Source organism: Gavialis gangeticus, unplaced genomic scaffold (assembly GCF_001723915.1).
Source record: "Gavialis gangeticus isolate Ggan-Ray unplaced genomic scaffold, GavGan_comp1, whole genome shotgun sequence".
In the NCBI taxonomy this organism is placed as follows: Eukaryota; Metazoa; Chordata; order Crocodylia; family Gavialidae; genus Gavialis; species Gavialis gangeticus.
The window spans coordinates 61,799,647-61,815,798 of NW_017729029.1; the positions used below are offsets into that span (position 1 = coordinate 61,799,647).

General features: G+C 42.2%; 1 protein-coding gene across 1 annotated transcript in view; it reads right to left on the reverse strand.

Moving 5' to 3' along the window:
- The window catches only part of CTSO (cathepsin O), a 108,415-nt gene that overhangs the window by 32,277 nt on the left and 59,986 nt on the right, over nt 1–16,152 (reverse strand). The window lies entirely within an intron of this gene.

Consider the following 16,152-nt stretch of genomic DNA (forward strand, 5'->3'; position numbering starts at 1 on the left):
GTGTTGTGGGGCCGGGACCTGGAGTCTCACACACACACACGCCTCTATGATGCGTGAGCCCTACGCGCACACACATACCGTGATACCTGACACACACGCACACCCATGATGCCTGAACCACACACTTCCACATACCCCATGATGCCTGAGAGGTGCGCGCACACACCCGTGATGCCCGAGTCCTACATTCACACAGAAAGACCCCCCCCCCCCGAGATGCCCGAGCCCCTTGTTCAGCCTCTAGCTAGGAGGAACTAGCACCAAGTTCAACAGGCTTCCCCCAGGACTGATTATCCTGGGGCTTGAACCTTCTGAGGGAGGCACGGTGGCACAGCGCGTAGCCCCCCACCATGGCTTGTGAGCATTTCAGATTCAAGGCTTTCTCTCCACAGCCTCCAGGGACCACCTCACTGGCCTTGAGGGCCTGCTCAGAAAACTCCACTTCTTCATTTTTAGTTGGCGTTTTGATTAGGGGAAAAGTCATAGATCAGTTCTGCTGCTCCCGAGATCTCAGGCTGCAATTTAACTGAGTTGTACATTTCATTTCTAGACTAGCGTACAGGAAATGCATAGCCTGCCAGCAATTGTTCAGGCTTTAAAAGAAGGTATTTGCCATGTCTTTTTTACCTGGAGGTATAAATGGATGTTTTTGTTCTGTTTTTTAAAGTGAAAAAACTGAAGAGAACAAGGTAACTGAGCAAATTAGCAGAAAAATAATTATAAGAAGAAACTAATGATCTGCAGAAAGAATACAGGTTTTGATTCTGTTGTTAATAGCTACAAGGGATGGGAGGTAACAGTTTGGTATATTTGAATGAGACTGGAGTTACAAAAGACGGCAGGGAGTCTCAAGCAAGGTGTCCCAGCACCCTGGAGTGTCTTAAGAGCCTTTCCAGGGTGCCCCATAATGTTAGCACCGTTCAGCAGGCAACTATGATTCACAAGATATACCCAAAGATTTCAAATAGAAAATCACAGTGTTAAAAATATTCTGACCTGCTGTAGTTGGACAGGATCATAGCCCAGGGGCGGCCAGGACATTCCCTGGTGCACATTTGACCCCCCACCAACTCCAGCTTCTTGGGATATCCTGCTTGCCACACCTTGATGTTATTTATAGGATTAGGGAGGCTGCCCTCAGGGCCCCAGAATGAGCTCAGTCCAGTTCCACATTGGCCCTTGGACACTATGCTGTGGCCCTCCTGGCCTTATTGGTGCTTCCAGGCACCAGCTGATTTATGGAATATTTGTGGTCTTCTTCCACCCCTGTAGCCACACCCATGCCAGGTAGATGTTAAGGTGTGAAACAGTCACACCTTAAGGCAGGGGCGGACAATTATTTTGGGTGGAGGGCCGCTTACTGAGTTTTGGCAAGCCATCTAGGGCTGCATGACAGGCAGCCAGGGGCAGATAAATATTAATTTTCTAAATTTTTTAGGGGCCCCGCGGGCCAGATAGAATGGCCTGGCGGGCCACATCCGGCCCCCAGTCCGCATTTTGTCCACCCCTGCCTTAAGGCTAAAAACCTTCTTTGTTTCCCAGCCTACATAGCTTTAGCTTGTCACTAGAGGGCTGGAAAGCAAGAGCCTGGCTAGGAGCTACAGCTGTGAGTTGCCTTTACAGGGCTGGTGCGTTAAGACAGGCTTCTTTTTGCTCTAGGTGGCGGTGTGTGAAAGATGGCTTGGGGGGGCAAGGAACATGAAGTTGGAGCATTAATGGGATGGGGATAGGTAATGAAATGAGAAGTGGAAAGGATATGGGTGTGGGGAAAGGGTGGTGAAGTAAAAAAAAGAAGAACTTAAAAAGAAATAAAGAGGAAGTGGATGAAAGAAGGTCTCATATTTTAATAGACTGGGACTACTGGCAGGGATGGGGTGGGTGGGGTCAAGTTTCCCAGGGTGGCTAGGTGGTGGGAGCAGTGAAGAAGACACTTATGGGGGAGCTACTGCCCCTGCCATAGAAAGGAAGCCCCAGCTCATGGGGACCCAGTCCGGCCCCCTATTTTGTTCCCCCCCAGCTCCCTAGACCCTACTCCTGGACCCATCTATGACCTGGCTGTCTGGCATGTGCTCTGCAGGCTGTTTGCATGGGGTTTCACACCTGGGGGTGAGAAAGTCACACCCCTAGAGGCAGGAGGGGATATGGCATGGTGCCAGAAGCACCCCCTGGGCAGTAGAGTTTAGGGGGTGGAAATTTTATCCATGCAGAACAGAAGGGCTCAAGAAGGGGTACTGCATCCTGGGATGCTGGAGGGTTGCGTAGCTCACATGTTAGTGGAACATGAGCTGGGAAACATAGGCCAGAGAGAAACCTGCCCTGGAGTGGTTTAATTTAAGCTGCCTGAAGTGTGCTTAAAACTAATTTCAGGTGTTACGTGTGGACAGCCCAGGGGATATGAGCTCCAGAAACCACCTAAATTTAATGTAGAAAAAGGCCCAATGTTATCCTCTGGACCCTTTGCCCCATTCGTCGAACAGTCCAGTCAGACTGCTGGGCACCCAGCCATAGCAAGGCTTTTCCCCTGGGCCTCTGACCCTAGTCCTTCCCCGGGCTTTTGGCCTCTTAGTTTAAGCTTGCTTTGGCCTCAGCCTTGAGGCCTCTGAGCCACTGATCCCATCACATCTGCTATAACTAGACCAGCTCACAGCCCTCTGGGTCCTTGACCCCAGGCTAGGCTGCCTACTAAGTGTCCTACCAGGCACCCCTCTGTGGCCTCCACACATAGCCACAGTCCAGTCCTCTGGTTAGAGTAATCCTCCTTGCACTGGGTCATCATTACTTCCCCACAAGCTCTAAATCCTCCTCAGTTCTTTCTTTGCCACTCTCTCTGGACAGCTTGGGATGGGTGCCAGTCAGTCCATCTCCTGCAACCATCTCACTCAGGAGCTCCCTCAGTCTGCAGAGCCAGACCACCTCCTCTCAGATACTCGGCTTAGGTGCCCAAAGTCCTATATCTACCTATCAGGAGGCTGTCCGGCCACACATAAGGGTTTCTATTTTGGCCTGATGACCAGCTTGCCCTTCCCTGCTGTTTCATAGTTTAGCTTAGCTCCTTACAGTTCTTTGCTTCTGGGCTATCTAGATGTCTGTGCCTTGGCTGCTTGCTGCAGAGCAGTTAGCTCCAGGATAGTCATACAGTAGTTGCTACCATGTTGTTTCTGGCCTGTCTGCTTTCTAGCTGCCCAGCTACTAACCCCATGCAGGAAGCTTTTAATTTAGTGTTCTCTCCTCAACCCGTGGTTTAATTTAAGCTGCCTGAAGTGTGCTTAAAACTAGTTTCAGGTGTTATGCATGGACAACCCAGGGGTTATGAGCTCCCTGTTATACATTCTTTTGGAGTTCTTTGCAATAGAAAAGCAGCTGTTATTTTTCCATAGTAAAAAATGAGTAAAAACTAAGAGCTAGAGTTAAGGTTCTACAAAGCTAACTGGCAATGTATATTTCTATATGGGAATGAATAGAAAGTATATCCCCCCATTTCTCTTTCCTGACCTGAGATGAAGATCACAGCCTCCCATGTGCTAATACTGACCTAATTATCCTTTCCCTGCTAAGATAGTTTGCTGAATGCCTGGGGACTGAGGAGAGATCTGGCCTTGTAGCTGAAGTGCCATTAACCTTACATTTGGTTACACATTAGGCAAGCAGAGGGAGTGTCTTTAAACTGCAGCTCCCTGGGGAGTGCAGCTTCACTAATTTAGTCTGCTTCCAACAGATATTGTAATTTATGGAGAGTAAACTGTTCCCTCAGGGCTTAAAAATAATTTACCCAGTAATGCTACACGATCCTCAAATTTAAATATAAATTTTAAAAGCCTCAAATTTAAAAATTAAGGTGGCTTTTCTTTTTGCAAAAATCCAGTTGGTCTAAGAAAAGATATCACTGCTACCATGAGTCCCGATTACTTTTTACAAAAGCCTGAATGCATGCAGAGATTTGCTGGAACTGTTTAATGAAACACACCTTTGTTGTTATGTTCTAGGACTGCTACAGCAGACACATTTTGAATTTGTTCAAGTTTCTCTTGTAATGAGTTATTTGTTTGGACTGCAAGGGTTATTTGAAAATGCTGTGAACAGTTGAATAGTTTCTATGTGAAATAAAAAATAATGGAGTATAGCACAAAAGGGGTGTGTATGTTCATATCTTTTGGTTTTGGTTTTTGTCAGTTTGTTTAGTGACTGTTCTTTCTTGCCTATCTTTATTTTCTGACCCAAGTGATGAGTATCAAACCTATTGAATGTCATGTCATGGTGCCTCAGGTTTTATCAATGTACCCTAGTTAGTCCAAGGTTTGGTTTTGCCTGCTTATCAGATGCTGTCTTTGCTAATTCTTTTGCCTTGAGAGACAAAGAAAAAAAAACTTTTTTTTCAATCAATGGGACTATATGACCAAACCAGGTCAAACAGATCTAACATGGGTCAGAGATCCTTTCAATGTGAAGAAACAGCCACAACTTTACTCTGGAGAGTATTATAATTACCACCTAATTCTGTCAGGCTGAAAAGGAGGAATGTACTCATTTCTTTTTTCCAACTCTTTTTTAAACTATGCTCAAAAAATGCTTTTATTTGTGTGTAGGGTTGGATACGTTCATGTGCATGTCTAGGTGTTCGACTGAAACTCATTTGACAAAACCCACAGCTTTCTCAGTTGAGGATGTTTTGGAGATCACATTAGTATATATTCCACCATGAAAATCATTTTCCATCATGAAAAGAGTTGAGAGGTAACATTGGAAGGGGGGGGATTGCTTTTGCAGGGTTTTTTTTTATCATTCACAGTTTTTCCTTCATTCTTTGGCTGATGAAGAAGAAAAACTTTACTGTTTATTATTGAAAAATGAAGCCTGAGGCAGATAAAAATAACCCTAAGCCCCCTGATGCATGACATTTAAGATGTGATTAACAAGTTAATTGCATGTAAGTAGTATCTGGCCACACATGAATCTCAGTTGAAGATGTGATAATATGGTAAATGAGTCACAATCATGTTTGTATCATGTCTTAAATTGAACATGTGGCTGGGGCCTGTTAAAACTCTGCATGTCCCAGTTGGGCAGCACAGAAGGTTTGACTGTTCCTGGTATATGGGGAACCTGGTATTGAGAAATATGATTGGAAGAAGCTTCAAGAGCTCACTGCATGTTTCTTTGACATCGTTAAGACAATTCAATGTGTTCTGGACTGTCATTAAGTGCATCTGATATTCAAAAGACTTAGGTACTTTCTTTTTTTCTAGTTAATTCAGTTGAGATTTTTGCATTAGGCAGAAAAAATGCCTGAACAATGTGCCCCAGTAGAAATATTTGAATGTAGATAATTATTTATGGCAATTGACTCATAAACAAATGGTTTACTTTCTGGTTAAGCACATAGTTCTCCCTGCCTATACAGACACACATGCAAAAGCTTAAAGAGAATCCATTTTTTTCCAGAACTGATATAATTTAACATTATGTGATTACTGATCTTGCCTAGAGGGCTCCAAAACAAAGTCAATATACTCACAACCTGTAAGATCATTGAAATTATTAGTCAGAGAATCAAAAGACATTTGTTCTGAAAAAATATAATGTTAGGAAATGTACCCTATTAAAAAGTTTATTGCTATTCCTTGAGGGCTTGGCAATGTAGTAAACAAGTAGATACTTTAAAATATGTTTTCAAGCTGATAAAAAGCAACTGTGTTGTGTGTCTAGGCCCTTTAATAGGGAGAAGGAGTTGGAGGAATGTCTGTTGCCCTCAATACAGACAACACAGCTTGTGAACCTTAACCATCAAAGTCTATAAGTATGAAATTAAAATTAAGAGTCTAATGAACCAGCTGTTCTTTCTGAAGGCGTCTATGGTGATCTTGTATTCTTGATGAAATAACCATGAGGAAAACATATACATCAAAGCTCAAGAGATTTCTTGCTTCCTAAATGATTATTTACCTGCACAGGAGAAAATTTCGCTCTCTTTCTGGCTTTGGATACATTGGGCACATCTACACATGCAATTATGGTGACTGAATAAACTCTGGTGCAATTTGAGCCAGAGTAAACTAATCCTAACATCACTGTCTAGGTGCGCATTTAAGCACAGTAATTTACTCTGCTGTCAGATAGTGCCTGTGTCTGATGGGACTATCCAACAGCACTGTAAATTAGTCTACAGCGGCCCAACTCTTGCACATTTGTAGATGGTGACACTTTACTGTGCAGTTGTTTAGTCTACTGTGCAGTAAAGCACACATGGAGACATGCCCATTATATGCCTTCACCAATGTAATTAGCTGTACATGGCTGTAAACAAGGAACAAACATGGAGCCACACACTAGTGTAACAAACCTGATATAAAACTTGTCATGAAAAGTTAAACATAAAATCACACCAGTGCAAGTTATGCTAGTGTAAATGCCATGTGCCTGCAGTTATTGAGGTAGCTATTTGTGCGGGGCAAACACCCCATCACCAAGTGGCAGGGCACTATAATAGCCTTTACAGAAAGAATCTGGTGGCTTCATGCTCTGGCTCCTCCTATGAGTGTACCACCAGAGCCAGTGGAAGAGGGTTTTTTAAGGCCAGAGAATGGAGATCTTCCTGGTAGCTCCATGCTCTTGCCATGCCAACCCCATCCTGGTGGCTGTGGCTGCACACTCATAGGGAAAGCTAGACTTACACGGAGAATGGAGCCACCAGGAGAGGGAGAAGCATGCTCCATACTACTACTGTGCAGTGCCACCTGCCCCGGCTATGGGTAAGTCTGGCTTCCCCATGAGTGTGGAGCTGCAGCTGCCAGGAGGGAAGTTGGTGTAGCAGGACCATGGAGTGTTGCGGCAGCCATGCTGCCATCTACCTGCTCCACTTGGTGCTCTTTCATGCACAGAGGGCCCAGCTGTGGCAGCCCTGGGACTCGCAGGGCCCCACCTGCCCCCAGGCAGTATCACCTCCTAGGCAGTAGTGTTCAGAAGGGTGGATAGATTATCCACAGAGCAGGAATGGGGTGAGGAGGCTGGGAGTAGTGAGTCCTGGAGGCATAGAATCATATCATAAAAGTCGGGTCGGAAGGGACCTTGTAGATCTTCAAGTCTGAACCCCTGCCTGGGCAGGAGAAAAAACTGGGCTCAAATGACTCCAGCCAGGTTGGCATCAAGCCTCTTCTTAAAGACCCCCAGGGTAGGAGCCAGCACCACTTCCCTTGGAAGTTGGTTCCAGATCCTAGCCGCCCTGACTGTGAAGTAGTTCTTAGGGATGTCTAGTCTAAACCTACTGTCCAACAACTTGTGGCCATTATTCCTTGTTATGCCAGGGGGCGCAAGGGGAAACAAGGTCTCCCCCAAACCCTTCTGGTCCCCCCTAGTGAGTTTATAGATGGTCACCAGGTTCCCCCTCAGCCTTCTCTTGTGAAGGCTGAACAGGTTCAGGTCCCACAGTCTCTCATTGTTGGAGGGGACTGCAAATTACTAATTTTATCTCTGTGGAGAAAAAGTGGAGCAGGCAAATGTTATCGCAGCCGGAGATACTCCTCGCCTGAGATGCATACCAAGTGTGCTTAGAGAGTTTTCCTGCTTTAATCCATGGATGTTCATGTTTTAAGTGCATTTAACATATATCAGTGGTAACCTGCAACTCTGTCAGAGAGAAAACTGCTGTGGGAACCTTAACACTTGAATATCCTGACTAGTAGTTTTAAAATCTCAAATATAAGGTAACATTTACATAACTTTGTTTTGCACTGAATAATAGAATTGCATGTGTGATCGGTCACTTCACAGACAGCATGAGGATACTGTCTAGACAGGCATATGGGTGGGTTTAGTCACCCAATAACATCTAATGACCATCTACTCCTGCCCTCCTGGAGCTGAGTGGTCTTTATTCAAGATCAATGACGTAAGAGAACTCTGTACCTTTCAGTAGGTGTATAATACGTCAGAAGATGAAGCAAATGAGATGCCTACTGTTGTTTCCTCTCTGTGGGATATTTATCATTCATTGTAAGCTGTTTGGACCCTTTCTTGATAGGTTGGGATATGTATTATTACTATTACTGTCATTATGATTACTCTTGTGAAAATAATGCAATTATGATCATCATTGTATAATTATCATAATTTTATTACTATTATTCATAATCTTATATTAATACTGATAACCACAGTCACTCTAATTGCTATAGTAGTGATTATTATCATTACTACTACCACTATAACTTTGAAACTACTTTTAATGAAAACAAATGTAGGTGTTAAATATTTTTTGAATACTGAGAGTCAGATTCTCCCCCAGCTAATGGTACTGATTTCAATTAAGTTATATCAGCAGAGAATTTACCTTATGCCAGCGTAGCTTCAAATCTGTTGTTTGTTGACAATGCTTACAAATGCAAACAGGAAAATAGATTTCACATATATAACCCTTGCATACTGACACAGGTCTTTTTCTCTTTATAAAAAGAAAGGGCCTGACTTTTATCATTCAGTGATTATTTTTGTTGACCCTTATACATTACCATCCTTTATATATGCAGTAGTTGTCTTCGTTAAGAAAAATAGCATAACTCATGCAAAGGCAATATCAAGAGAAGTTTTCTTATAAAACACATGAGGGCAGCAAAGGCCCTTTGAAAAGGTAATTGTGGAAGGCAGATAAAAAAACCTCTTCTAAATGAGAAAACTGCATGTATCTCAGGCTGATTTACATTAAAAATTCTGTGAAGCAAACCAGGAAAAAAAATGTGTTTCTACTGGGTTTGCCCTCAGTGTGTTAAATAGGTGCTTCAGTTTATCTTACTCATAGAGACAGAGAGACAGTCTTAATAATAATGCTAGTGCTGTGCTCTGATGCCTCTCAGTTTTATCTGGAAGAATGGAAGAATAAGCAATAACCCAACATATGTGATTGACAGCCACAAAGCAAACTAGTGTTTTGTTGCACTGCTTCAGAATGCTCTCTCTTCCAGTCAGGAGGTTATTTTAATAAGATACAAAGCCTGCATATGTGTGCAGAAACACACACAAGTATCTCTCTCTCTCTCTCTCTCTCTCTCTCTCTCTATATATATATATATATTCCAATTGCACAAAATGAAGACAGAACTGATATTTCTTATCCAGTAAATTGGCTTTAAACAGGTTTTCGATCAATTCTGGCATTACAATGTTAAGGGCCAATAGCTTGCTTTGTGCCAAAAGATGCATTCAGTTACAAAGGAGAGCTTCACAGCGATTTGAAGGCATAAAGTTCCCATTCCTGAACTGATCTGTACTTCAGAACAGCATAATTTAAGGGGAGAAGTTTCATATCACGGTATGGAAAGAGATGGGTAAAAAGAAATTTGGGTACAAAATATTAAATATTGATATTTAAAAGTTGGTCAGAGTTTTAATATGTTTGAAATTAGTTTCAGCTGAAATATATTATGCCCACAGTAGGAAACTAGAGCTGTAAATAATTTACAGTTTAGACTTTATCATAGAAAATGAGGCAAAAATAGTTGTATACAGGTAATACAGTAAATTATTTCTGAGATGAGAAAAGGTCTGATAGAAGGGGTTAAAAGCATCACCCCAGTAATGAGTTGTGTTAATTGGCAATGCTAAATATGCCTGGTGAGATAATCATGCCAGCAATTTGATGGAATTAAATAGCAGCAATTTGTCTATTGCCTTTAAAAACTAAAATGCTATGAAAATAATATGTAAAAATGATATGCAAATGAGCTATGTAGGTTCCCTTTGTGTTCTGCTGTCTGCAACCTTGTAGAAAGAGAAATTTAAAGTCTGCCTGTACTCTTCCAAATGCCATGACTGGAAAAAAACATGCGGGAGTTGAATAGCTCCTGTTCTCCCACTCTTCTCTTCTGTGTGGACAAACTTTCTACTCCCTGAACTCTACTACCCAGAGGGTGGTACTGGCATCAAGCCAACTCCCTTCCTGCCCCTAAGGGTGTGACATTCTCATCCCCAGGCATGAAACGCCATGCAAACAGCTTGCAGAGCACATGCCAGCTAGCCAGCACATGCTAGCTAGCCAGGTCACAGGGCCTAGATAGGTCCGGGAAGGGGGTCTAGATGGGTGCAGGAAGAAGGTAGGAGGCTAGATCCTCATGAGCTGCAGTTTCCTTCCTCAGGGCAGCGGCAGTAGCTCTGCGAAATGGTTTCATCACATCTACTTCCCAGCCACCCTAGGAAGCTTGACCAGTACCTCCCAAACCCCAATCTGAAATCCCAATTTTTTAAAACACAAGACCTTCTTTAATTTGCTTCATTTCTTCTTTTATTATTTATTTTTATTTTATCCTTCAGTGGCTGACTTCCTTCATTTCACCACCCTTCTGCCACACCCATTTCCTTTCCACCTCCTATCCCACTAACTCTCTGCTTTCTAGCTTCATGTTCCTGCTCCTTCTCCCACAACCCATCTCTCCCACACTGCCACCTAGGGTAGGGCTAGGAGCCTGTTCTGGCTCACCACTCCTGTCATGGCAACTCACAGGTGTAGCCCTGAGCCAGGCCCCTGCTTGCCAGCCCACTAGTGGCAAGTCACAGCTGGGCAGGTGAGGACAGTCAGAGAACGTTTTTAGCCTTAAGGGCTAGGACATACATTACACACAAACTATTTTAAGTGATTAGAAACTGGTTTCAACCTGTAACAGAACAGAAGTTCAGTGCACATAAACCAGTTTCAAAATGGATGAAACTGGTTTAAGATAAAGCTGGCTGAATGTAGGTTTAAATCAGACTTAACTGTTTTGGGTCAAACTGGTTTATGAAACTTCTGTTGAAGAACCCTTCCTGGTTCAAGTTAAATCAGAGTCCCACAGCATGCTTTGCAGCCCTGTGCTGGGCTGTCTGCTTCAGCAGAGAAGGGTTGGGAGTCGGGGAGGAGGCAGGGACTGCCCCCTTCCCCCCGCCCCGGCAAACTGCGGCTGAGGTGTGGGGCCAAGGAAAAGGGTTAAACTTCCCTTCCCCTGAGTGGAGAGCTGCCCTGCTCTGCTAAAAACTTACTGCTGGCTGCAAATGTGGACTACAAATCCCAGAGGCATTTGGAAGCAGGAAGAGGAAGTGAGGAGCAACCCTGTAAAGTCCTGCTGCTGTCATTCTGGACTACAAAACCCACAAATTTTGCATGCCAGAGAGTTATGCTTTAGTGCCCCCTGACTTCTGGTCTAAGCCACTGCAGATATGTAGTTGTATTTCATGAATCAGAAATGAATGCCTGTCCTGTTTGTTTCTCCTTTTAAGCTCTGCAGCTTAGACAAACTTGCAAAGACTACATTGATTCAGCCTTGGGCTTTTTGACTGTCTGTACTTTGCCCAGGTGCTTAGAAAAAAAATGCTTGAAGGGCTTCTTCATGATCTTTCCAGGTATCAAGGTTTGATCAGTCTGTAATTCCCTGAATCCTCCTTTTTCCCTTTGTTAAAGATAAACACTGTATTTGCTCTTTTCCAGTCATCTAGGATCTCACCCAACTGCCACAAGTTTTTAAAGATAATAGGTAATGGCTCTGTAGTTACCTCAGCCAATGACATGAGTACTCTGTGAAGCATCCTGTCCAGTTCTGCTGACTTGAAAACATCCAGCTTCTCTAAGTAATCCCTAATCTGTTCTTCTACTGCTCTAGGCTGCTTACCTCCTTTCCTATCCTTGTTGGCAACTGCCCTTGTTTTCTACTAGCTGACCTTATTTGTGAAGACTGAAATTAAAACATATTTCAGTCTTATCCACATCACCATAACTATATTGCACTCTGCATTCAGTAAGGGACCTACACTTTCCTTAGTCTTCCTCATACTTTTGACATATTCACAGAATGCTCTTTTGTTGCTCTTTATGTCCCTTGCTAGTTGCTTCTCAATGTGTGCCTTAGTCTTCCTGATTTTTTTCTCTGCATGCTTGTGTGATACTTATTTTGTTTTCTTCTTTCACTGGAAGATGAATAATATGGCCAACCATCCTGTTGTTTGTAGGATTCATTTTTTACGTTTCAACTCATTGATACATCTATAATATGGAAGTAATAAACATAAAAATATCTATTCAGAAATCTCTTTTGAATACTCTGCTTGTTTCAAAAAATTCATTTATAGTAATGGTATCTGTTGAACAGCAAAGAAATACACTTGTTGACCCATAAGGTCCTTTTAGTCACCTCTTTCTAACAATTCAGTAATTGTGCTTTCAATTGAATCCCATTTTTATTTTGGAACTGTAGCTATTCAACTGTATGAATTGAATATTGCTATTTGGGAAAAAAAGTAATAAAAAATACCCCACATACAAAGAGCTCAGACTTATTACATTGATTAGAATTTTGGAGCCAAAATTAAAGGCAAATATACTTTTCTTATATAGAAAGGCAAAGTACCTAGGGGTTTAAATAGCTTTTCCTTTACTGAAATAAATGTGATCATTCTATGAATCAAAGCTGCGAGTATTTCAATCCACCTATGAATCAAAATTTGGCAGTATTTGGGAATCATGAGGTAGCAAAGAAAATAACTAAGCCTATATGAATTTCAGGATTACTAAAAGAAATTGTAATATTATTGTTGTTTATTTTCTGACATGTCTTTTTGACTTAAAACAGAATTTCAGAGGAAACATGCTATTATGATGATGCATTTTTACAGTCTATAAACAAATATCTGTTTGCACAAATAGTTTATGGGCCTCATTCTTATGTTTATCTTTGTATAAAATAGAAATATCCCTACTGAAGGTAACATTGAATTGTTCTTATGTAAAATCAATGCTCTGGAGAACACAACTGGGCCCTAGGTATTTAGTTTGGCTGTGAGGCTTAAATGTGCAGATACAATTTGTCAGAAGGAAGAGTGAAATATTTAACCTGTAGTCATTCTCTTACAAAGCACCTCTTCAGCGTTCATTGTAATAACCTGCATGGCAGTGTAAGTAGAGTTTCCCAGAAGATTAAGTTACATTGTTTTTAACAGTGTAGATGATGTCATAAACTGCTTTTATAAAGAAACAGAGTTCCATTAATTACTCAGAAATCATTACTGTATTTTTAAGAGCTGATTTCACTCTTCCTATGTTTCTGAGGCTTAAAATCCCAGTTTTAAAGGGGCACTGTTAAGTCAGTCAAGCTTAAGCCCAGACCCACCAGCTTTTGTTTTGGTTCAGAAATGTATTATATTGTCCTTTTTACTTTGTCAGGGGAGTAGGGTCTTACAGACAGCAATGAAATACTTTGACATCTGTAATTCCACTTTTGTTTCCATTGTATTGTAGGGAGTATAGAAATATAATTTGAAAATAAGGTTAAGTTTTTGAGGGAAAATAATCCTCAGCAATATTAGATGTCGTCAGAAATGCTTGAAATTTCAGTAAAGTATAATTAATCCATTTTGGGGGGAGCCCCCCAATAAAGAAAAAATCTGTTAATATATATCCTCATTAGAGTCTAAAGGAGCATATTGCTTATAGATATATATTTGTATGAATTTGTCTTAAGCTGTAGTTAATATGAAAGCCACTTTTTAAGCACTTAAATTTCAGGCCTGTGAACTTCAAACTGTTGGTTGATGTATCATTAGATTGCAAAGAGCTGGTGAAAATGTTCTGTTGTTTCAATTATGAATTTTGCCTTTTTGTGGTAATCTCAAGGGGGTGGGGTCTAGATATGACAGTCATGGACAGCTGCCACTGTTAATGTGCAGTTACTACCAATATACATTTTGGCTTGTCTGGTTAAGCTGAAGCATTATGCTAGTTTTTCTGGGTACGTAGCTGTCTGGCCTGGGCTCAGACATGTCTCTGTCCTTTGAAAGGTTACTATATAAAGATACTAGTTTCTTCTTTTATTTTTGGTATAAGATTTCCCATCTCCATTTTAATTTAAGTTTAAATTATTTTAGTGATAGTTGAAGAGGAGGTTGTTGCAGTTCATTGCTACACAATGATCTCAACAAGGCTGAAGCCAATATCAATAGCACTCCGTGGCTCAGATGTTGGCAGGCAATACAGAAAGAACTTTAATACTTTCTGTCCCTGAAATAGCCCAACATCTTGGGGATGTTCATACTACAACATTTTAAGGCCTTGACAGTCAAGTTCAGTTCTCACTCAGTTTTGGCTAATATAACCTCTTATATATGTTTCTGAAACAGTGGTAATACTTAACAGATGGTTTGGCTGTAACTTCAACATTTGAAGAACTGATATTCCTGAGGCCAAAGAACCTGATTTTTGGATCATCCTTTGCCATGTGTAGGTAACTACCACAAGTAAAGTAATTACAAAGCAGATATAACATTATCAATCTGACTTTTTTTACTGTAATTTACAGCTCTGCAAGGTGGGTATAAGAAGGTAGTAGGGAACTGTGTCCTATGAGCAGTACTAAAACTAGGGCAGAGTGTGCAGCCCACTAGCCCCAGGCATCAATTAGGAGGAGGCTCAAAATAGCTGTCCCCCACCCAGGAGTATTTGGCATGGCAAAGGCAGCCCTGTGCTTCTCCTGCCCAGTCATAGAAGCCAGGAAGGGCAGTGCCACACCAAACAGTGTATCTAGGGGTGGGGTGGGGGTGAATATAGCAAGTGGAATGGAGATTCCCCCAACCCCAGGGGCCTTCATCAGAGCAGACATAGATCTGTGCCCAATATGTGTGTGTATATGTGGGGGGTAGGGGGGCACACAGGGGGGAAGTTAAGAGGGCACCAGGGTCAGCTTCCAGGGTGCCCAGCCATGTGCCTGCTGCTGCTCTAGTGGAGCTGACACTGTTACAGAAGCAACAGTGGCAGTGATTTCTCTTCACCAAAGTTCTCCTCTCCCCACATCCTTCTACAGTGGTCAGCATGTGATCCCCCTCCCTCCACCCTGGGTGCTCAGTGAGCTTGCTGTGTCTCTGCCAGTGAGTGTATTTGAATTAAGCTTCTATGTACTTTGAGTAATTACCATTAATCAAAGGTGTAATAGCAATATGAGTCGCTAATGCATTTGACATCATGCAGCTTAGGCCCCTGGCAGACATTATTTTCATCAAGCAGCAGGTAATGTTGCTCAGTGGAAAATATTACTCCATGTTCACATGGCAAGCTATCCAGAGGACAAAGAAGTGTCCTGGAAACTTGCTCTGCTAGCACTCCACGGCTAGGGAAGCTGGAGAGCTGTTGGCAGGGACTGTCAGCCCCTCTCCTACACCATCAGTTGTGTTGCTAATGAGAAATGAGCTCCGAGAGAGATCCAATGATAGGTAAGCTGTGGGTAAAGAAGCTTTTTCCTGACCTTTGCCTACAACAGGGAGACCTGGGCAAAATGGAGCAGGGGAAGGCAGAAACACTGGGGTTCAAACTCTGCCAGGAGACCTTATGAGTTGCTTTTATGTATGTGCATTTCCTCTCTCCCCATCTTGTCCTGCCTGCGGTTTTCTGAACAAATTCTCTCCACTTCTCTCAGGGTCGTACTGTGTGCAAGTAAAGCATGCTGAGAGCTTGTATACACTCTGGCCCTCACAGGGGAGAAGTGCTAAATGGAAGACTGGTTATGGAAAGGGAGTTATGACATCTCCTGCTGAAACACCCTGCAGCAATAGAGTTCAATATGAGTCACAGAGGTCCCCTTGCAGGAAGGAGGGGGGTGGGTGGGAGAGAGCAGTCCACTCAGGGATGCTGGAGAAAGTGGTCAAACACTGTCATTGTACGGGTAATATGCCACATGTTCAAATTAGAGCATGATACTAATGAAGAGCAAAGATTCTACTTTTTACAAGTAATATCTTGTATTATCTTTGAGGTTGGATTTCCATTTTTGTGGCTTGTTATTGGGTGATAAATAGTCTGAACATCTGGCATGTTAAAATTTACTGCATGATTGACACCTGAGATAAATGTAATGAGCCCTTATTTCTCCTGTTTCGGTCTTTAGCAGGAAGAATAGTTATTTCCTCAAATCCAGCATACATTCTGTTCACTGTTGAAAATGCAGACTGACTGGCTCAACAGTTACTTAACTAAGATATTTGTTGCCTTTTTGTACTCATACCCTGGAGCTGATTCTATTCTGATGTTTGTAGCGTTAACGCAGGAAAAATGCTACTCTTGTAAGAGGTCTTCAGAGTAGAGCTTTCAGAATAGAGAATGTTTTAGGTAAGGTTACCATATTTCCAGTTTAAAAAAAGAGGACAACTGTCTGGGGG